Source organism: Dipodomys merriami, unplaced genomic scaffold (genome assembly GCF_024711535.1).
Source record: "Dipodomys merriami isolate MVZ:Mamm:240054 unplaced genomic scaffold, mDipMer1.0.p SCAF_10, whole genome shotgun sequence".
Lineage (NCBI taxonomy): Eukaryota > Metazoa > Chordata > Mammalia > Rodentia > Heteromyidae > Dipodomys > Dipodomys merriami.
The window spans coordinates 23328401-23352220 of record NW_027202271.1 but is presented as its reverse complement, the minus strand read 5'-3'; the positions used below and the strand labels follow the sequence as shown (position 1 = coordinate 23352220).

Here is a 23820-nt window from a genome sequence, read left to right as displayed (position 1 = left end):
TTCTCCCAATGTCAGGGATGTTTGTTGTGTGGAGGGGTGGGGACATGAGGGAACAATGTAATTGGAGAATGAAACTTTCCATTTGGGTGCTCCTTAAGAACACTGAACTGCTGGCTTTAAGGAAGGCAATAAGCCCTCACGTACAGAAGAAAACAATGACATACACCAATGTTTTTGAAATCACGTATATTAAATTTAAAACACCTTGGTTCAAGACCATTTTGTTTTTGGTAAAGGGATACTGGTTGTTTAGTTCCTTTTTAAAACACAATTTTATTGTTATTATAAAGGAGATGCACAGAGGGCTTACAGTTATGTAAGTCAGGTAATGAGTTCATTTCTTTTTAAACAGTGTCACCTCTTTCCTCCTCTTCTCCCAGTTTTTCCCTCCTGATCCCTCTCTCCCACAAGTTGTATAGTTCATTTTCAACATAGTATCTAGTGAGTATCACTACTGAATTTGTTGACCCTTTGTCCCACCATTTTTGTGCTCCTCCTTACCATCCCCCAACACAGATGTTATTTTGCTTCTTATTTTTTTTCTGCTATGTCATTTTTATTTCTGTACCTTTTATCTTGTATGTAAGTGTATCTGTGTTGCTTAGCTCTTGACTATATGTAGTACCCAGTCTCCATATCATCTTTACATCACTCTCATTGTATTTGTAGATATCTTTCCAATGACATATAGAGGGAAAGATAGAACTTCATTTCTTTTGGGCAAGACTATGCTTGTAATAAGCTAAAGAAATCTAATTTGGTCACATCTTCAGAAAACCTAGCATCAGGCGGGGTCCATTTATTAATGATCTATGTGGACGTTGGAACTCCCATTTTACACACAGAAAAGTACATAAGCAAGGGCATTGTCTGTAGGATCCACAGTGAAGAGTTGTCCATACTAACAAAAGTCACATAAATATTAATTTTGTCAGTAATTTAAATAGGCTTCACCATAAAAGGTAAATAATTTTATATCAAAATTATGTATATATATATATGTGTGTGTAAGTTGCACATATGTTTATAATATGCATCTACATATGCATATAACATGATAGTTTGTTGATACAAACACTGTACTTCTATCACATCCTGTCCTCTAAAATTCTGGTTTTATATGGAATTCTATACATAAAATTGATTTTATTTTACAATGGCTTCATTTTGTGGCACGAAGATTAAGCATGAGGGTGTTGAAGGCTTGGCACATTGGATCCTGCACTGAAGCATTTAGTATGGTAATAGAATGGTGTCTGTTCTTTTAACTGTAAAATCAGAGTCATTTCATTTACTTCATAAAGTAACAAAGACTGACAGCAGGATCCATGTAAAGTAAATTGCAGGACTGATTATATCCTAAACAAATATTACCTGTCACTCTCCCGGCCTTCCTTTAATTGATAATTAAACATAATGCTACTTAACGTGGATTACAATTGGATTTTTTTCAATCCCATTTGAACATGGAAGGCATGTGTGTGTGGCTTTCATTTCCACCAAATTCCATGTTCTAAGTTGCATTTAATATTGCAACTATAATTTTTAAAATCCAAACCTTAAAAGAAAATTTTGCATAAAGAATACTTAGCTCCAAAGGTAGTGTTAAAATAATACTAGAGTCATGACTGCTCTCCTTAGTTCAGTATTCTGCACATTGAAGTGTTCAATATGACAGCATTTAGCTCAGTTTATTAATATTGAAATATATATGTGTTTTTATACATGTATATATATACATCCCTAAACTTGATTACTATATGTAAACTAAAACTATAACTAACTCTAATTGAACTAACTATAACTAAAACTTATATTTTATAGAATATATAAAATTTTCATCACCTAAAGAAACAAATAAGGTAAAATTCAATAATAATTTAATAAATACATGTGAACCTAAGTAAAATGAATTCTATGTACTACATGCCTGTATTTACACAGATATGATTCATTTATTTGTGCTAGTGGAAGCAGTTGGCTTTTAACTTAACATTATATTTTCACATTTATACATGATTTACATTGATTTTTTTCTAATCTGATGTTATGAAGTTCAGCTGGTTCTTATTACTCGTGGGAATTATGCTCAATAAAGTTATCTAAACATTGATTTAGTGAATACTGAACCAATGATCATGGGAAAGATAAAGGATTGGGTCTCTGTGATTAGGTTTTTAATCAGTTTTATCAATTAATAGATAATCTTGTGAGACATGTATATCTGCTTAAAAATACCTTATTCAACATAATTTATTGATTCATGAACTTTGAACTGAAGGTCAACTCAACTGCAGGGAAACTTAAACCTTAAGGGAGCTTGTGTAACAGCATTTTCTCTTTAAGGTATATCACAGTATCCTTGCATTCGGGGACTTTCAAGTTAGCACTCTTGCAAAATACACACAGGCATTGTAAATAGCAAAATTATCAACCAAACCCTCAAAAACGTGGGAAACAGGGCACTTAGCAGGCTGCCAAGAATTCTTGGTTTTACTATAAGTAAAATAAGGAAGTAAAGTACTGCCAAAATTTAAAATGTTTAAATTCAAATAAAAAGGGAAAATACTAGCTACAATCTTGACACTAATAAACAGTAGTATATAAATTGATAAACATTAGGGTAGGGCTTTAATTAAAGACATGACTATATGCGATGTAAAACTGTAAACAATTCAAAGTTCTATCAAAATCATAGGTGTCAGCAGATAAAGCAGTAGAAATTTCCAATTAATGTAAGGTAATTTTATGTAACATCTCCACAACTAGATTATGATTCTTCTGATTTCGATACATAATGATATTTAGACATCATCCACTGAGCTGTTGAGAACCTTGCTATAGCGTCTGGGCTATCGAAGGCATTGATGATTAATAGGTGAGCTTTTGTCTTGGTTTTAAGAGTGTTTTTTATTTTAATTAGAAGTACATGTTACAAGTCTCCACTTTTTTATTTGCTGCCCACCTTGTTTATTTCCTATGAAGTCTCATCTAAGGGTCTCTTAACTAATGATTGGAAAGTATATACAAACCAATTAGCTCGTGGAAAATTGCATGTCTAAAATCATGGCCCTTCTTTATTCTCAGTTATTGAGTTGACAAAGAGTCAAGATCAATTTCAAACACACGTACATTAGCTTCATGATTCTTTCTGTGCACAATTCTGTAATCCTTGATATAATTAAACAGTGTTGTGTTCTGTTCCTTAGATTTGCAGGCATAAGCCAAGAAAAATGGAGTTAAAAATAGATTTTTACCTGGTGACAGATGTCCACTTGAACAGATTTCTTTGGGTTGTATGTGGAATTTTTAAGCCTAGTCACTTCACATTGAAGTGTAATATTCAAAGGCAATACAAAGGAAGAGAGGTAGAGCAGATTCTGAATTCTCTATGGAAATAGAAAAACAAGGGTTACATGTAGAATTATACAAGCCTGATTAGATCACCTAGCTTTGACACATCTCAGTAATTGTCACCATTATTTAATAATTATATACACTAAATAGAACCATATTTCATTGACACCACCCACCATTTTTTTGTTGCCACAAATGATGAAGTGTGTACATAAAGTACAATAAGAAAGAAAAAGTGTGAGATAAAGCATTGGATTTGTTCTTAACAAAATACATAAGCAGATCACATAGATACTTTAACATCATGAAAAGAAATGCTGCCATTCATTAGCTTTCATACAAATCCCTCTATTATTTAATTTGTACTAAAATTTAATTAAATAAATATCCATTGCCAGTTGAAAAGGTTAAGTAATAGAACAATTTCAGTAATACACATGTTTTAACAATGAGCCAAAATGGGTAAAAAAAAAAAAAAAAGGAAATAAAAAATATTTTAGAGAATTTTGGTTTTAGAATCCAAACTTCCTAATCATGTCTTGGTGATAGGCAAATATGCTAAATCTCTAATCTATTAGTTACCTTTATTTCAGTATGGCACTGAATATATAAATAGATGGAGTCCTAAGAGGTTATTTTCTTTGATCTAGGCCTTCATTTAACTAGATTAACTCAATCATTTGGATTAAACAACAAGTCATCTGCCTTGTGCTAAGAGCACCAATTCACCAATTCTGAGGTCCTGAAAGAAGATAACAGAGCCACTGAGTCAAAGGAGGTTTTTAATCAGAAGATGAAGGAAGTGTGAGCTCAGCGTTAAGTCTGACGGGACTATCAGGAGAAACAAGAGTAAGAATGAGTAAATGGACTCTGAAAGTCACAGATACAAGCTGAGACAGAGGCAAGAACAGAACTGAAGGTTTAACTTGTGTTAAGAATGAAGTATGCACATTCCTTGCTTCCCCTGAGTCTGGAGACAGAACAGTAAGAAAAGGGACTTAACAACTCAGTGTCTGCAAGAGTCTTGGTCGTGATTTTTGTATGCTGGGTAATTCATGAATGTAGTTCCATCAGCAGCCTACAAGGATGAATGAAGAATTGGTTTTTGTATTCCTTTGTTTCCTCTAAGGCTCATTTCATTGGAAAGCATCTAAAAATTGAGCTCTGACCCCTCCCCCAGGCTATAATTATTCATACTCATGGTTTATATACATTAGTTTAAGAGCTAGAACAAGAGTAATCCTGAGTTAGGAAATATAAGACTTGGAAAAAATTATATTAAGTGAAGTAAGCCAGGCCCAAAGAAACATAGGTCCCATGGTTTCCCTTATTTGCAATAACTAGTATATGTCTGAGACAAGCAGAAAAGGTCCGTTAAGGTGATGTTAGGGAAATTAACCCTTAAGATTTGTATTCAAATGTTTTTTTTTTCTTTCATGCTATTATTTCTAACACATTTATAAGATTATTTCTTTGTTGCTTTGTATGTCCCTCCCCCACAGTATAACCCCTGCTTTCACTGTATTCGATGTCGGTATAATTTGTGGAGGGGAAGGGAAAAAAACAAATCGTTTAAATAGGGATACCGGTGGACCCATTGCAACAATGAGATGTATAAGTCATTATGTCGAAAACGAACTTTACAACTTTGGTGGGGGGGCGGGGAGGATTGGGTGGGGAAGCAGGGGGAGGATGGGAAGGGATGGGAAGGGGAAACAAAGGAGGAAGCTACAATGCTTGATAAGAAATGTACTCATTATCTTGCCCATGTAATTGTAACCCCTCTGTACAGTATTTTCACAATAAAAAAAATAACAATCCTGAGAAATTCTTGGAATGCTACAAATCCTCTACGCTCACTACAAGTTCTTAACACTTTACAGTGCCTTCATCTGACTCTGGTCCATTTTCTTTCAGGAATAACAAATCAGTGGACCCTTTGAATGAGTGGGTCAATCATCTGGAAATACATCATTTGATAGTTACCTTTATTAATACCTTTGTTATATCCTTTTCTTGGCATATATTAAGCTTCCGTATTCTATTTTTAATTAACATGATATGTTGGTCTTTGACTTTAACAATCAAAGACAATGTTTTAGAATTAGTGTATCTGATAAAAGACACACAACAATCCTTTAGTACACGTAAACACCAATTCTTTAGTACTTTGGAAGTATTTCTTTTAATTTAGGGCAGTAATTCTTTTGGAGATTCATGGCTAAAATCCAAGTTGTCACAAGGCTTATTATGAATTACCAAAGCCAGTATTAATACACAATATTTGCTGATTTTATTTCTTAGCAGTTTCCATGTATGTCAATTTTTTGTTGTGAACTTTATATATCACAAGAATGTGAACAAAAATGATGCCTTAAAGATCTCTTTTTTTTTTAACAATTCAATTAACTGATTTTTATAATTCCATGAACCTGGAAAAAGTGATATAATTCTAAATCACATTCTATTCACAAAAGCATAAAGGATCAGAGATATAGAATGAGTTTTCCAAAATGTTATAGTCAATAAGTAATCAAAAATGGTATCATGAGCAGCATATTTCTATAGAGGCCATTGTTACCAATTCAACGGTAGCACACCAACATGAAAGCTGCACTTTATGCAGTTATATTTATTCCTTCAGTTTTATTCCAACGGGGAACATTCAAACTTCAGTTCATGCTCATGTCCTTGCCTGTCTTCTCCATCAGAGTTCGTATAATTACTCTTTGATTTCAAAATATTACAGCTATCCTTCAAGGTCTAAAATTCATCCTTGTTCTAGTTAATTTATATCTATGCTTTCCATTAGACTTATTTTAGTCAATAAATGGTGCCATTAATTGAAGAATGAGCTGAGAGAGCTCTCTTAAAGATTCGACTATTTCAAGTGACTTTGAACAACTTTTATGTAATAGCCTATGTACTGAAACCTAAGAACTTCATCTTGTCTTCTAGAATCAATGCAGGCTGATTAATTAGGTTAATTAGTCTATGAAGAAAAAGATGTAGGACACAGAAGCAAGGAAGCTATAGGCAATGGTCAATGGCTGGACTATAATATATTCAAGGTTGTTTCTCATTCAGTTGAACAGATTATGGGAATGTTCCTTTATAAATTTTGTGAGGAATCCTTTCTTCAACTTCTTAAAAGTAAACCACATGCTTCAGCTCTACAGAGCCTTCTCAATAGTCTACCCCATGTAAAATTTTATCTTTCAAACTAAGGTCCAGAAATAATACTCAGCAAATTAAGTCTCAGATTAAATCAATAGGAGATAGGAGACTTTTGGCGTCTCTATAAATATCTCTAAATGCGCTATCATGAAAGCATGAACTTTCTATCACATCCTACCTAAACACTGGCCTAGGCTTTCACATAAATGAATTGATATGTTCTTGGAAGAAAAATCCACTGATCTTTCTGATCTCTATTACCTCTTTCTTATACAAAAGGATAGAACAAGCTCAAATTAATGTATACTGTTTAATTTAGGTGATAGCTCACCCAATTTTACAACAAAAATTAAATCAAGCCAAATCTTTTCTTTTCCAACCTGTAATTGAATTAAAATTGGAATCTAATCCTGAGGTTATTTTATTTTTCAAAGTGAACCATCTTTTAAATCGTATTGACATTTACTTTGGCATCTAGGCAAGAAACTTACCAATAGTGCCTGGCCCACAGAATGTCAGTAAAATGGAACATATATTTAGATTTAAATTATTGCTGTAGTTGTAATGACCCAGAATTCTAATTGATGACAAGGGTCAAACTAATCACATGTCTTTAAGATGGGAAAATTATGAAAAATAATAGGAATTGATACTAGATTATCTATGAAGATTTGGAAATTAATCTTCTAAACAATAGTCCTAGACTCTGATATTTTGCAGTTAAATGTATAAAAACAAGTATGGTGATAGGAAGGTGGCTCAGTGGTAGAGTGCTTGCCTTGCATGCATGAGGCCCTGTGTTCGATTCCCCATCACCACATAACCAGATAAAACCGGTCGTGGTGCTGTGGCTCAAGTGGTAGAGTGCTACCCTTGGGCTGGAGAGCTCAGGGACAGTGCCCAAGCACAGAGTTCAAGCCCCATGGCTGACCAAAAAGAAAAAAGTATAGTAGATGAGTGGGTATCCATGCCCATGTCTCAATACTCAAAATCAACAGATTACCTTATATTGCAAAGGATGCAATTCATTAAAGACTAAGATACACTTGTTCTGCATTACTCAGGTGGGCCCTAAATGCAATCACACATGCCCTTGCCCTGCCATGCAGAAAATGGAGCAAATTTAGAGACAACAGCACAGAACAGACTCAACAGAAGGGTTATGGTAATCTGATCATGGAAGGGAGGTGGAAAGTCAAGTGATCACAGGACACAAAACACCAAGAATGATGACAGCTGCAGGATGCCAAAAAGAGGCTTGGAGCAAAGTCTTCCACAATGTCTCTTTCAATGAGTACTAGCCTGTGAGTTGGCCTTAAGAAAGGTGAGATTAAATTTCTATTTCCTTAACACACCCAGTTTGTAGTAATTTGATACAACTGCCCTGGGAAACTGGTACAATACTCCTGGTAAATCATTTACACAAGCCATGAACCCAGAAATTACACCGTAAGGATCTCTTTGTAAAACCAATTACTCAGTTATACACAAACCTATGTATTAGATATTCCAGGAAATTCACCATGAAGTGGCCAAATTGCTGCACATTCATAAGATAACACTAAAATCCATATTACTATAATTTTTGGAATGATACACTCAAGTGTTGAAATTGATGAAATTATAATAAACAAAAAAGTAATTGAGGCAAATAAATAGGAAAAACATGATCTTATGTATTTGCTATTATCTTCAAAGAGTTGAACAAGGACGTTTAAATTCAACATGTCCACTTTTGTGTACTATCCATCTTCATCAGTGTTACCTCTACTATTATTCTTCCTTCCCTACCTTCCTCCTCTATACCTTTCTCATCAAGTTTCCTAGTTCCAGTTTTATGTATGAACATTGGGTATTATGAATGTATACACTTACCATTCCTCTTTCCATTTATCGGCCCCCATCCTTTTTTGGAGACTATATAATTTATCTCTCCATACCCTTTATTCTTCATTTCAGTGGACAATAGTGTTTAAGCCTAAATTCAGAGTCAACTCTGAGATTTATTACCCATGTGTACCTGCAGTATAATGTTTTTGAACTTGATTGTTTTTGTCTTGTTTCTATCATTAAGTTACAGGGGGCTCAGAAAGTGTAGACCTCAACCGGTAAATATACCTGATTCCCTCCAAAATAGTTTGTGGTTCTTTAAAAAATAAATGCTTAGAATTTCCTTTAGTATGGTTGGGAAGCCATTTATAAAATCATTTTCACCTTTCATATTCAGTGATATTCTCTAGTCAATGTTGATAAATCTGGAATTATATTTAAGAGATTTTAGAGTGTCCATTTCTCAGTTCTCAAAGATTCTTTTAGTGTCGGGTCCTTTTTAAATTTGAAAGGATTAGATTATTATTGGCCCTAGGCAAGTGAAGTTCAAAAAAATTCTTTATATTTCCAAGAAGATTATGTGGCTAAACAATGTCTATTCCATTTTTCTATTTAAATGCTTATTTTTCTAAATTTAATAGGAAAAAAACCTATATGCTCTTGTAATCCCAAAGAGACGATTCAGAAATATGCCAGAATCTTCTAGAGGATTCTATGAATTTTAAAAGAACCATAAGTAGGATGAATCGACCTGACCAGAGGCAAGAAGAGACTGGGTCTTCCATTTTATGAGAAGTTTCTCCAAAACATTCACCCTATCCCTGTAGCTTTCCAATAGCAAAATAGCTTATTTTAATTACTTAAAAAAAATCCCAGGCAACTGACCACAGATCTCAGAAGGTTGATGTAACAGCAAAAGTCTATTTTGTGTTGGATGTCTATTTTTCTGATTACTCAAATGATTAATTAAAAAAGAAAATTTAGGGGAAAAAAATCCTGGATAGACCTAGTTCTATTTACAGCATCTCTCACTCAGTTATCAGCTAATTTCTCCAAACTCCAGGGCCTATCGCCCACCTCCTGTGACTAATCATATGCAGAGTATGAGGAAACTAATGGCACTCTGAACATGCACCTCCATGAAATGGATGAAAATCTTACTGTTACCCACTTGGGGGACAATTATATGTACCTTTAAAAGCCATGAAAATTATATAGTTTTCAGAGAAAAAAAAATGGTGCTTAAAACATGGCAATATCAGCAAAGTTCAGATACACTATTTAAAAATCTATAAAAAGAACAAGGCTAGGGAATATTCTGAAAGAACTGAAGGAAAAAATGTGTTTTATTAATTACACAAATTTGTAATGGTGCCATTATCATATCTTACTGCATAAAATCATTTTAAGTTAATATTGTACATTTCCATAACTTCCCAAATTATGGTTTTATCTACCTTGAAAAATAGATTGGTTTTAACCAATACACAACTGACTCAAAATGTTGATAATAAGGTAATAACAATGGCACTAAAAGCTGTATTATCTAGATGCCCTGCCTAAATTTTAAAGTTTCCACTATTTTGTTTTATATTGTTTTGTTTCCAGGAATACCTGAATAACATGCTGACATTCACATTATAACCATAAAGTATTATTAAATGAATAACCAGAGATGTATGGTGATACATCCACCCAATAATATGTACAGAGAACATCTGTAGGTGGAACTACAAAAAACACAAACAGCATTTTCTGGTTACCAGTTGCAACAGCATTTGCTGATACAGGTAAATATCACTAAGCAAGACATCTGATACTTTAACATGCATTTTTTTTACAATATTCTCTAATAGCTATTTAAGAATCTGTTGCTAACATTTTGCAGACATGCAGCTTGCTCCACAACTTAAAATCTAGGATGCATCTCACTCTAGAACTAAAGTCTTAAAAGAATTAAGAGCCAATTAAAACCTTGAGGGTAGAGATGAGCAGGTAGAATAATGAGAAAGAATGATGGAAGTGATGACATTGAGCAACGTTTTGGAATCATAACCTCTGGTTCAATTATATTACAGTAAAATGTTTACAAAGAAAAAAACATATTTCTTACTGTCTTTACACTACTCATCAATTATGAAATACTCAAATTATCTATATTGCTCCCCCTTCTGCAACTGTTGTCTATTGCCTGCTTCTGATTTGTGTGGCTTGGGGTTTTGTCTGGGTTTTCTGACCGGTTATGTATTATATACTAATGGTTTCAAAACCTAACAATTTGCTGATTTCCAAAGTAGGAGCAGAAATGAAAGCTGAAATCCACAGGAAACTATTCAGCAGTTTCATGAAAAGCAGACTACCACTCAGGATTGTATAAGAGAGAAAAACTGTGGAATTCAAAATAATCTAAAACAGTACATAGTTTTTTTTTCCCTTAACACAAATAAGCAATGGTGTCACATCCCAATAAACCTATTATAAAGAGAAACATCATTAAGCCAAAAAGTATGTAATTCAACTAAACTACAGACATCACAGCTCAGCAGCACAGTGCATTTCAGTGGATTATTTACTCTCTTGATTCAGGTGCCCAGGCTTTTGAGAGAATATCCTTATCACATCATACCACTAGCATGGGAAAAGATCAAAAATTGAAATTTGAAACTTAGTTTCTACTGAATGTGTAATCAATTTTGTATCAACATAAAGTCAAAACTCACAATTCAAGACATCATAGCTTATCTGGCCGTTTCTGCTTGTCTCAGACATATACTAGTTATTGCAAATAAGGGAAACCATGGGACCTATATTTCTTTGGGCCTGGCTTACTTCCCTTGACATAATTTTTTCCAAGTCTTTCCATTTCCTAAAAAATGGGGCAATGCCATTCTTTATGATGGAGGCATAAAATTCCATTGCGCATATATACCACATTTTCTTGATAAGGACTCAAATGTTTTTTTCTTTCATGCTATTGTTTCTAACATATTTATAAGGTGATTTTTTTGTTGCTTTGTGTGTCCCTCCTCCACGGTATAACCCTGCTTTCACTGTATTTGGTGTTGGTATAATTTGTGGAGGGAAAGGGAAAAAACAAATTGTTTAACTAGGGACACAGGTGGACCCATTGCAACAATGAGATGTACAGGACGTTATGTCGAAAAACGGAACCTTACAACTTTGGCGTGTAGGGGGCGAGGGGGTTGGGGGGGAGGGTCGGGCGGGTTCCTGGGGGAGGGGGAGGGGAAGAGACGGGAAGGGGAAACAAAGGAGGCAGCAATGCTCAATAAGAAATGTACTCATGGGCTGGGAAGGTGGCTCAGTGGTAGAGCGCTTGCCTTGCATGCCTCAGGCCCTGGGTTCGATTCCTCAGCACCACATAAGCAAAAAGAAAACAGCCGGAATTGGTGCTGTGGCTCAAGTGGTAGAGTGCTAGCCTTGAGCTGAAGAGCTAAGGGACAGTGCCCAGGCCCAGAGTTCAGGCCCCATGATCGGACCAAAAAAAAAAAAAAAAAAAAGAAATGTACTCATTACCTTTCCCATGTAATTGCAACCTCTCTGTATGGTATTTTCACAATTAAAAAAAAAAAAAAGACATTGTAGCTGGGAATGATTAGTGTAAGTGAATTAATTTGGCAAATCTAGTTTGTGTTCAAAGATTTCAGTCCCCTCACACTCATCTAGCAGTATAGACCTTACTTACTAACTTCAGATTTCTTTTGGCCAATGGAATGAAAATCACTATCATATAGATTACTTTTAAAATGTGTTTTAAGAGAATTAAAAAGCAATTAAAAACCTTATTAAAAAAACAATTAAAAATTTCCAATATGACAACAAAGTCCTGGTTTCCTACAAATACAAAAAATCTTTTGGAAGTTAGCCAGATCTAACAGAACCGGCTTGCTGATCCACAGCAGAATGAAGAAGTAAACATCTTTTGTTATTGTGGTAGTGGTGGTTGTTGGTTGTTGTTGTTGTGAGCCTTGGGACACTGGAGTTTAATGGAGAAAAGAAAAATCTGAGGTGGAGGTGTATTGAAAAAAAAAAATCCTAAGCTATGTGACATGCTTAGGGATGGACAGCTGCTGATGTTAAGCTTGTCAGAGGAGGTTAAGAAAATATCAATGTGCTACTGACAAAATATTTGGTCAGACGTTTGATTGTGACATCCTGAAAACTTTTTTTCTCTGTAACAGAGGCATTTGGGACTCTGGAAAGAGAAATGTGGAGACAGGATGTTAAAGAATGAGTTGGTTGCAATCAGCCATGATAAGTCAATTATTGTGAGAATCTATATATGTCAATAACATATATTACAGTTCCTTGCTCCCACTACTTATTCTTTCTATAAGGATATACAAAGCTGGGCATGTTTACACATTCTTGCAATCCCACCAATTGAAAACATGGAAATATGCCGGGTGCCTGTGGCTCATGCCTGTAATCCTAGCTACTCAGGAGGCTGAGATCTGAGGATTGCAGTTAAAAGCCAGCTGGGGCAGCAAAGTCCATGAGACTTTTATCTCCAATAAACCACCAAAAACCAGAAGCTGTGCTGTGGTTCAAGTGGTAGAGCTCTAGCTTTGAGCTGATGAGTGAAGGGACAGCGCTCAAGCCCCAGAGTTCAAGCCCCATGACTGACCAAAAAATAAATAAATAAATAAATAAGAAAGAGAAAAGATAAAAAGAAGAAAACACAGAAATAGGAGGTTAGAGAGTTCAAGGCCAGTGTGGGAAAAATTAATGAGGCTTTATCCTAAATATATATATACCTATAAAATAAAATACAACCAAAACAAAAAAAGTCTAGGAGCATGGGTCAAGAAGTAAAATACTAGTCTAACGTGAATGCAGCTCAAGATTCAATTCCCAGTATCACAAACAAAAGAGAAAACAAAATACTGAGAAGCTTTTTTGAGTGGTAGTAACCCACAAAGGGGAAATTTCTCACCATCGACATAGGGTGTATTATTTTTCCTTTCCACATCAAGCCTGAAAATGTCACCTTCCATGCAAAGCAAGCATTTTACAGTTACCTTTTGGTATATTCCAATCGCCATCATTATTCTTGTGTGTGGCGTGGATTAATAAAAATTTTTAAAAAGAATTGCCTTGGGCACGAGCATGAAGGATAGCACAGATGGCTACTAAGTGGCCAGCAGGAGCAGAACAGGTACAGAATCCCTAGGGAGAGGCAAGATTCACACTTCCACAGTATGGTCTGGACAAACAAAACATTTCATCTTTCTTCACACAATAATAGTATACAATTTCTAGAACTTTCTGTGTATTACTTTCAGGCCCAGAAGAAAGTGAACCTACTGATAAGGAGAAGCTACTGTACCTATTCTATTTACTTAACTTCTTATCCTCAGTCTCATAAAAGATTCTAAAGTTAAGACACTTCCTGAACACAAAACCAAGCCAAAAGCAAGGTTATTAAGCCAGGAGAAATGATTAAAATAAAAATTTTAAAGAGTATGGTCTGGACACTTAAAATATCTGAGCTTATGGAGATTTAATTAATGGATTTATTTTAATTGAGGAGTGAAATTTATGAAAACTGTTCACATACAATACGCTGTGTTGGTATATGGATACATTGTGGAACAGCGAAGTCAAGTTGAATATCTATCACCTGAAAAACATTTTTTTCTGATTAGAAAGAACATTTAGTCTATTCTTTTTCAAATTTCCAATGTGATATATTGTTGTAAACTATAGTGACCATGAGGTTTAATAGGTTTCTTGAATATATTCTTCTTGTCTAACAAACTCTGTGTGTAGTATCTTTTCTCAAGTCTTTTACAGAAATATGTCAGACATCAGTAAATACTTTCAGATTACAAACTTGCTGTAGGTAGGAGTAGTGAGAGGATCAACGGTGTAGCCTCATACAGACCTGACAAACTCAATTTTTCATAATTATATATAGGCAGTCATGTATCCCATAGACCTGATATAGGGTATGATTGTTTGCATTAGCCTAGAATCAAATGTTTTAAAAATAATTTTAAAAGAATTATTCTACAAAATATGCTGCCAACTTGGATAGATATGAACAGTGAGTACTGGAAATGTTCAATGAACAAGTGATTAGAATGACACCACTTGTTGGGAACTTGCGTTAGTTGGTGTAAAAACTAGGTCACTAGAGAAATGTCTCCTACATACAAGATAATAAGGGATAATCATTTAGGCAAGTGATGATTACACAGGTGTTAATTTCCTTATTTTTTAAAACATAGGGCAGAATTAAATATTCTCTGAGATCCTTTATGCTCCTGATTTTTGAATCAGTGACTCTAAACTAATCAGCTTCTATAGTTTCTCAGCATGTAAAACACAAATGTATTTCTCTACCTGAGGAAAAAAATGTCACCATCATTCAAAAATGGTGAGGAGATACATTATATATAAACATCTTTTTCCAGGCTTCCTAAAGCTAGAGGCTGCGCTGGGCACATCTTAGTGCCTCAGGAGGCTGAGAACTAAGGATCACTGTTCAAAGCTGGTCTGGGCAGGGAAGTCTTTGAAAGACTCCATCTCCAAAATAACCAACAAAAAGCAGGGTTAGGCATAGCTCAAGTGACAGAGCACATAACTAAACCAGCACAAGGCCTTGAGTTCCAATCCCAGTAGTGAAAATAATAAATAAGAAGGAAATAAATAAAACCAAAGACCTATAGAAAAGTGCTTTGGTAAGAATCATTGAAAGAATTCCTTGATATAAGCACACAGATCCTGTGATTAATCATTAAATACATGCTCCTGAAGCCAAGTCTTAGTTCCTCAAGCGTGCTTAGAATTTTATTCCATTCCTGAACCACAATTTAGTTTCCATAGAAATTATCACAGAAGATCCTCATAGAATCTGGTCTATGTGTGAATAGTTTTCATTTGACAAGATTAAAACACTGAAGTATATTTTCACACTATTTAAAAGAATATGCTCCCATAAAACTGAGACAATTTGACTCCATGCTGCAAATCAATCACATGAATATACTTTTTGAAGACAGAGTAAAAATAGCACCATACTTTTGTATATTCAAGAATTTTAAAGAACTAATATGTCAGTTCATATACTATATAGTTTTCCTGCTTCCTTGTAACTGCTCCAATGTTTCTGCCTTGTATCTGCCTAATACACCCTAACTTATAAAACTTTATATACTACACAACAAAAATGATTGTCAAACATCTATGTACTTTATGATTCTGACATATTTGTTATCTACATTTCTTATAAAGGATCACTCAGATCTAATCATGTAGCACGTTGCATAGGAACATTTTTTAAATCACGTCTCCTCAATTTGTGATGAAGATCATCTCTACAGAAGTGTGGCATTGAAACACCAAGGAACTCACAGCTTCAAGCCCTGGTATTTAGAATTCAATGTTACTGTTCTGTCACACTGACAGTGAAGTTGGGGCTGAATGGATCAAAATGAACCCTGAGTTAAATATGACCTATATGGGAGTTACAGCAGGTGCTAAAAGTAAGTCCCTTGGTTTGTGTCTGCTTGTTACTTCTGAAAGACCACCAGACAGAGGCATCAGTCCAAAGTCACAGTACCAAAATGTTCTGTTTTTCCCTTTGCTTACTGCTTAGTATGCTAATCAGGATTGCAAGTTCTCCAAATAGACAAAAGTAAACAAACCGATGAATGACATACTCTCACCTACAAAATTGCAAGAAATGAAACCATTATGAACCTGTCCTTTGCTTGTTTGTTCAGTTTTCTTCCCACTTTCCTTCCTCTAAAGGCCCAAAGGCTGAACTCTTTCTTCCATGTTGGGCCATAATTTGGAAGTAAAGATATCCCCAGTGACTCTTGAGCCTACATCATTTCTTTATTTTTTCCAACATTTTATTAGCTTGATTTTCTTTCCACTTTGCCTTCCCTCAGACCCTGACACACCAACCCAGACCAGAGCGCCACCTGACTGATGGGGCTGCATTTTGCTCCAGTCAGTTCTCTCAGGGTTACGTTGACTGCTGTAAGCTGAAGAACTTTCCCCCATTCCAGTGCTTTCTTGACGGTCCTTAATGTTCCACCAGCAAACACAGTTGTTGTTGTGTTGTCGTTTATTCTGCAGCCAACTTTGTAAATCCTGCCTAACAGAAAGCCATGCAGAAGCTGAGACAGGAAACAAGTGGAGTGACCACATGTCAGTCCTAGGAACAGTAGGAAGGAGAGTTCGAGCTTCAGTCTTCATCTCAATCAAACCTCTCCTACAGAAAGGATCTGTCTCTCTGCTGTTCTCGTGTAAATCTCTTTGCCAAGAATTATGAATTACTCTTTTGACTTCTCAGAAGGATTCTGCTAAACTAAAGAAGAAAAGGGAGCGCTGAACTCTTATAATTACTCTCTTACCAAGGTGCTGTTTCCTGTCAAATCATGAGGCAGTAAAAACACCAGCATCACATGCCCACACCTTGATGTGGGTCCTCCCAGCCTCTGACATTGTAAGAAATAAATGTCCATCCTTTATGAACTACCCAAACTCAGGTGTACTATTATAGCATCAAAAATCAAATGGATGCTTGACACCATTGCCTCACGCCTATAATCTTAGCTACTTAGGAGACTGAGATTTAAGGATTGAGGCTCAAAGCCAGCCAGGATTAGAAAGCCCAAGAGCTTCTTATCTCCAGTTAACCACCACCAAATCAGAAGTGGAAATGTAGGTCAAGTGGTAGAATGCTAGCCTTGAGCAAAATACCTCAGAGACAATGTTACAGCCTTTCAGAGTTCAAGCCCCAGGTCTTGCACCCAAGTGGGGAGGGGTGGGGCAGAGACTACAATAGTCACAGTGGACTGGATTCACTGAATCCTGGAAGGCAAATAAGATTAACTCCTAGAATGTGTTAAGGTGGGGTGGGGTTGTGAGTAGTGATAAGTAACAATAAAATAGTAGTTGTGGACATTGTAGAAGAGACATCCTGATACCTGGATACTTATTGTTGGAGAGAAATCAGTATAAAATAGGATAAGAAAATTCTTCTTAATCTTTCCAAATTATGTTCTGTTTTCTCAGCAAGGGAATAATATGATTTGTTCGCATTTTAGAAAATTATCTTAGATAGAGTACAGAAGGTGGCTGGAGACAGAGGATAGAGGAACGTACTAGTTAGATTCTGTTGCCGTCATGGGCTGGGGTTTGTAGCTCAGTGAAACAATGCTTGCCTAAATTGTGTTGCAGTAATCTAGAAAGGGCAGGACAGAGCAGTAGCCTTCTGAAAAGTCAGATAGGGGAGACTTGAGCATGATTGAGCAACAAGAACCTTGCTTGAATTTGAAAAGTATATACTAAAACGCAGTGAAAATAAGAGGACCAAACATGTGACAGAGATTTGTCCTGGAGAACTCAGATTTTTTTACTAAGACAAGTTAGGGATAGAAGAAGATCACATGTTTAGTTTGGAATGAGCTCTAGTTAAGATTATAAATGCCCCTGGTATGCCACTGGTATGCCAAGAAGCACTGGATACCTCTCTGAGAATTTAACAAGAGAGGAACAAACTTTCCAGTGACCTTCCAGTAAATTCTCTATTCGATAGGGAGGTTTCTAAATATACATTATATTAATTCATTTTCTAACTTGCTAAAAATCTCTTACATTGATCCAACACATGTAAATGGTATAGGAAATATACAATATATAGTCGTGTCTAGTAAATGAAAATACAGGAGGGAGAGATTCGATTTCTTTGATTTTATTTATTTTCTTTGAAAGATTATGTTTCCTCTCTCACTATGTCATAATTTAATTCTTCAAAAAATTATAGCAGCGCAATAATTCAAAGTCCTCTTCAGTAGTATAAGAAATGCAGTTTCTGAGCCTTCTGTTTTTCCAAAATTACAAGCTCAATTAGTGGGGCTGTTCCTAATTGTCTGAAATTGGCTTTTCAAGTATGTTTGTTGTACTGAAGTGGGTAAATGATATTAAAAATCCAATAACTACTAAATAGATTTCATGAACAATAGTTTACTGTTAAGTACAATATGAGAAAAAAGGAAGAACCAAGGAGCTAGTTGACATTGAAGAAGAAAAGAACAGGACTGCATCAACATACTAAAAAAAAAAAACCAATTGAAATTGTGCTTTAATCAATAAAAATTGAGAGCCTATTCAAAATGCACATGTCCTCAATATAAAAGAAATTGAATTCTTTTTCATCCAATTAGTGGAAAAGCATAGTAAAAACAGGGAAAAATGAGGTAAATGGCTTTTACCTAGAAGCGTCATAAATCAGAAGCAAACTCTGTCACACGTTCGTCACTGACAACATCAATCTGTGCAATGACTCTGCTGTCAGTTTTAGGTGTGAAGCTTCATCATTTCAGATGCAAGAAAGCCACGAACCATATTTTTCCCCAAGAGACACTCAGGTACATATACTCATGCTGTTACCCTCATGAAATTGCTGACAGTCTGCCTGAAGGTCAGTTGGCAATGGAATAACAGAAATTTTAAGTTTTAAGCAGAGTGTGTGGAGATGGATTTAATAACTGTTCATCCTGCATTGTTATTCATGGGGAAATCGGAGACAGACTGCAAAACTCACACATGCTTAATAAGTAAGGGTATATGACACAGAGTGTACAGAAGTACCGAATAACATCAGAACTTCTCACCCCAGGTCACTTCATTCTGAAGAAACAGCTTTTTAGAAACGATTTTATACCAAGGCCAGACAGGGTGGATCAGTCTCTTCATCCTAACTATCTCAAAAGGCAGAGATTTTAGAGGATCACACTTCATGGTTTAACCAGGAAAAAAAAAAGACTTTTAAGAACATCCCAATCAATAAAGAGCTGGGTGTGGTGGTACCTGTCTGTCATTTTAGCTATGCTGGGAAAATAAATAGGAGGATCATAGTCCAGATCAGCCTCGGGGATGAATGTGAGACCTTATTTAAAAATATCTATAATGGGAGAGGGGGGGAGTGTAGTCATGGAGATGGGAGGGCAGGGATGGTAAGGGAAAAACAAAGGAGGAGGCAACAATGCTTGATAAGAAATGTACTCATTACCTTGCTCATGTAATTGTAACCCTTCGGTACGGTATTTTCACAACAAAAAAACTTATTAATAAAAATATCTATAAGCACAATATGGAATTACAAGTCAAGTCATACATCTGCCAAGCAAGTGTAAGATCCCGAGTTCAGACCCCAGAACTGCAGAAATAATTATTTCATATCAAAGAAGCATAATTTGTACATTTATAATCCCTCTACAACTTTTTAAAAATCACATCATATATCCTATTTATTCAGACTAGGATTGATTATAAAATAGGCCACAAATGTTCCCTTTCCCATATCTACATCTTTAGTTCCTTTTTATATTTACTCTGGAGATTGACCATGTGACTGCTTCAGTAGTTCTCTCAGCTCTCAGAACCAAATACCACAGGGAATGTGGCTTAAGCAGTGGAAATTTATTTCCTCACAGTTCTGCAAGCTGAAAGGGCAGATCTGGACATTGACATGTTCTAGTTCTGGTTAAGACTCCTTTCCTGTGTGCTCAGTCATCTCTCCTTGGTCCAAGAAAATAATAGGACACTATGTTGGAAATAAACTTTACAACTTCTGCGGGGTGGGGGTGGAGGTGTAGAGTCGGGGAGGAAGGAAAGCAGGAGAAAAGGGGGAGGGGGATAACACTCTTCAAAAAGAAATATTCTCATTACCTTACTTATGTAACTGTAACCTCTATGTACATCACCCTTACAATAAAATAAATTTAAAAAATACTAAGAGAGAGTACATACTCTGATCTCTGTCCTCAGGAGGGCATTAATCTCATCAGAGCAGAACTCACCCTTAGATCTAATTACCTCCTGAAGGCACTCTGTCGATTCCCTCATATGAATGTGGAGAGAATATAAACACTTAGTCCATAACACTGTGGTCAATGACTGAGAAAACAGTACACACACAAGTCGATGCTTGCAAACATTTGTGCATCTGAGGCTGTTTTCTCTTGCCAAGTCTCAATGGTCTGTACAGACCACTCATCCTATAAAGGAATCCAAAACAGCCCATCTTGTCCTGCTGACATCACCCTTGCAGTCAGACTTGTTCAGCTGTATATGAGATAGACTGAAAGCTGAGGACTGGCATTGCCACGATCTGAGACAAATATAACTAAGTCTTAATATTTTAGAACTCTCAGCCTCTCAAGTGTACATGGAATCTATCCTCTGTTGTCTCACATCCAAGTCTGATCTCAGATGTTTAAAGATCACCTGAGCCACGGCCTTCCTAAATAGACCCTTCTCTCTGTAGCATGACTTAAAAATCAAAACCAAAAAATATAAGTAGAGGTACACAGATGTACACAATCCCATATGTCAAATTATATGCGCAATACATCTTGATCAATGTCACTTCTTCCTTTGTTCTCCCTGATGAATTATAAGCGTGACTCACATATCATCTGTTGGATTCCACTGCAGCTCTCAATAGACTGGGATCTTTGCCTAGATTCTGTTCTCTTTTTATTTGGAGCATAGATTCTTTGCCTTATTTCTGTCACCATCTTCTACTCTTTTTTATTTAGTGACCTAAGTACTCCATGGAATTTCACCCTAACCTAAACAGTTCTACTAGTAAAAAACATTATGTACCAACACAGTTCTGAAACTCCTTTTAGTCTCCCTACTTGACAAGAACTTTCAAATGTCAATACTAGTAAATATATAACCTGAGGTTTCAGTGTACTAGAATACAAATGGTCACCTTAAAGAGTTTCATCATTAAAATTCTCTCAGAAAAAAAAGAACACTTCATTCTATCCTTGAATTCAGAGAAGAAGTAAATACCATGATATTTCCTTCATGTTTGCCAATCTCCCTTTGGATTATGAGACAAGTTATTCAAGTCTGTATCATAGAATAAGTATAGCACGTTTGTACTAGTTGGTGTAAAGACAGAACCAGATGAAGTCCATGCCTTCACACAGTGCATATTTGAAGAGAGCTACAAACAAAGAAAACAATTCATACTAGAGGAAACTGATATCAACTGCCAATAACAAATAGACAGAAAATGAGACAAACACATTTTTGGACCTCTCCTGCAATATGCCACACATAGGATAGAAGGGAATGCATAGGAGAAGAGTTAACTCAGGATAGACAATGACTATGACGGATCCTGAAACAAATATTTTAAGGTATGTATTTTCTCATCCAAACCTAGTCAGGAAGGGAAGGCCTGTGGTCATAACTAGTACACAAGGCAGTGCAGCTAACCAGCATGAGGAGATCATGAACGCACTTTGGTTGAGTCTGGAGGATAAGCATGATTTGTTCAAGTGACAAGAGAAGAGAAAAAGAATCCAACAGGAATATCTGTAAAGGTGTTTGGCAAGCAAAGTGATGGAGAGGTCACAGATAGATAGCTGATTCTCCCTTCCAGTCAGACGTCAATGATACCCCAAGAAATATCACAGCCAAGTCCAAGGGGCACTCAAGTCATTAGAACAATGGGTATACAGAATGTACACATAAAAGTGTACATTTTCATCCTTAAAAAAATCTTTGGCAATATTAAGTTCAATGTCTCAGGCAAGAAATAAATATGTGATATTTCCTTCATGTTTGTCAATCTCCTTTTGGATTATGAGACAATTATTCACTAACTCCATGACTTCTAGCCCATTCTAAGGAATACATTAAATTATTAATGAAAAGCATTATTTTTGCTGATGAACACTATAAGCAACACAAGGCATCACTTTACTGAGTTAGGTATTAGTTTGTTCAATACCATGGGATTCTTATATTTTATAACTAGTCTCAAGAAACAGCCAAATCTCCTTTTCCTGGAAAATATTATTTTATATTATTTTTTCAAGGTTAAAAAAAAGATCAACTTTAATTATGCAAAACTGCCACACAATTTGGGGTAAATATTTTTTTATACCCAGACAGTAAATTCTAAAAATTCTATCCAATTGGTCAGTTTCCTTACAAATGAGAGTATTACACAACAGAAGTCATCCTGGCATGCTTATTATATTGCCCAGAAATGTTATGAGTCTTTTGAGTTAGTTAGCAATAAAAGCAATAGAAAATATTCTTTGCTTACAATCTAACTCATGTCTTTTATGTCTTATAGTGAAGAAATCAATGGCTTTGGTTCTAATAGCTGACGAAATCCCAAACTACATTTGAATGAAAGTCATTGACTATTGCAAAATACATGTACAGCATTGTCTTTGGACAGAGATTGCTCAGACTTCCATCTAGATAAAAACATACGTAGGTTTTTTTATTCTTACATAACAATTTTACTGTTGTCAACCACACGATTAGAATTGAATCAAATCCATCTTCCTGCATCAGGCAATGTAGCACTCCAACCATTTTAGACTTGGTCATCTGCTGAGTTTAAGTCAGCCAACAGATAAAGAAATTTTCAAAATTTACAACTGCATGCCGTGCCTCTACTGTAAGCATTTGATGGCAAGAAATGTGAAAAGAGAAAAACAAATGAAATAACTAACTAAAACTGATAAGAAGGGCAAGAACAATAGTCATCCTTACTGACAGAATGGACACAGAGCAGTAAAATCATGAACCCAGGAGCCCAGGAATGGAAGCACCTGTCAATCAAACAGATGTTTACCATTTGGGCATCTTAAAGGATTTTAAATGTTTCATTTGAAGTGCAAGATGAAAAAAACCTGTTGTAGATGTAGACCTGGTATTGGTGTAGGCCTGTGGTTCACATCTTCAACCCCTTTAAGGTAATTAAAAAAACAAAAAGAATATGTGGGACAATAGTTTTTGTATTAGAATCCAGGGAACACAGGAAGGACTTTCCATCAAAAAGTGTATGGAACTACTCCATCACATAAAGACTAGACTTCTATAGTTTCCTAGCAATTACAGGATATGGGACCAAAGGATCACTCTTGAGATTAAAAATATAGAGTAGAATAAAGCTGTGCATATCCTAAAATCATCGAGTTCTCTTCTAGGTAATCATATTTGTGCTCAAGAAGAGGAAATAAGGAAGTATCTGTAGCATCACAGTATATGAAGGTTTAAAAATAACAGAAACACTTTAAATATGCATTAACCAAGAGGATGGATAAATTCACCTATTCGTAGAGTGATAATACAAGAATTAAAATGAATGAGCTAGAAAATATCATTAGCCAAAAGCTAATGCAAATCAGAATTATAATGACATATTGTAGGTAGAATGACAAGAGAGATTGTGAAGGAAAAGCAACTGAGTTGATGGGGATGAGTATGGCTGCTATGGAGTACAGTATGGAAGTGCCTCAAAACATTAAAAATATACCTACCTCTTGATTCATCTATCTAACTTCTGGATATAGAGAGAAAGAGAGAGAGAGAGAGAGAGAGAGAGAGAGAGAGAGAGAGAGAGAGAGAGAGAGAGAGAGAGAGAGAGAGAAAGAG

At 35.6% G+C, this 23820-nt stretch overlaps 1 protein-coding gene across 4 annotated transcripts in view; it reads right to left on the bottom strand.

Moving 5' to 3' along the window:
* The window catches only part of Slc16a7 (solute carrier family 16 member 7), a 144716-nt gene that overhangs the window by 53054 nt on the left and 67842 nt on the right, over positions 1 to 23820 (bottom strand). For all 4 annotated transcript variants that reach the window (XM_069987744.1, XM_069987728.1, XM_069987734.1 and 1 more), the window contains one exon: positions 3258 to 3389. The gene's annotated coding sequence lies outside the window, so the exon portion shown is untranslated. The remainder of the gene's footprint in view (positions 1 to 3257; positions 3390 to 23820) is intronic.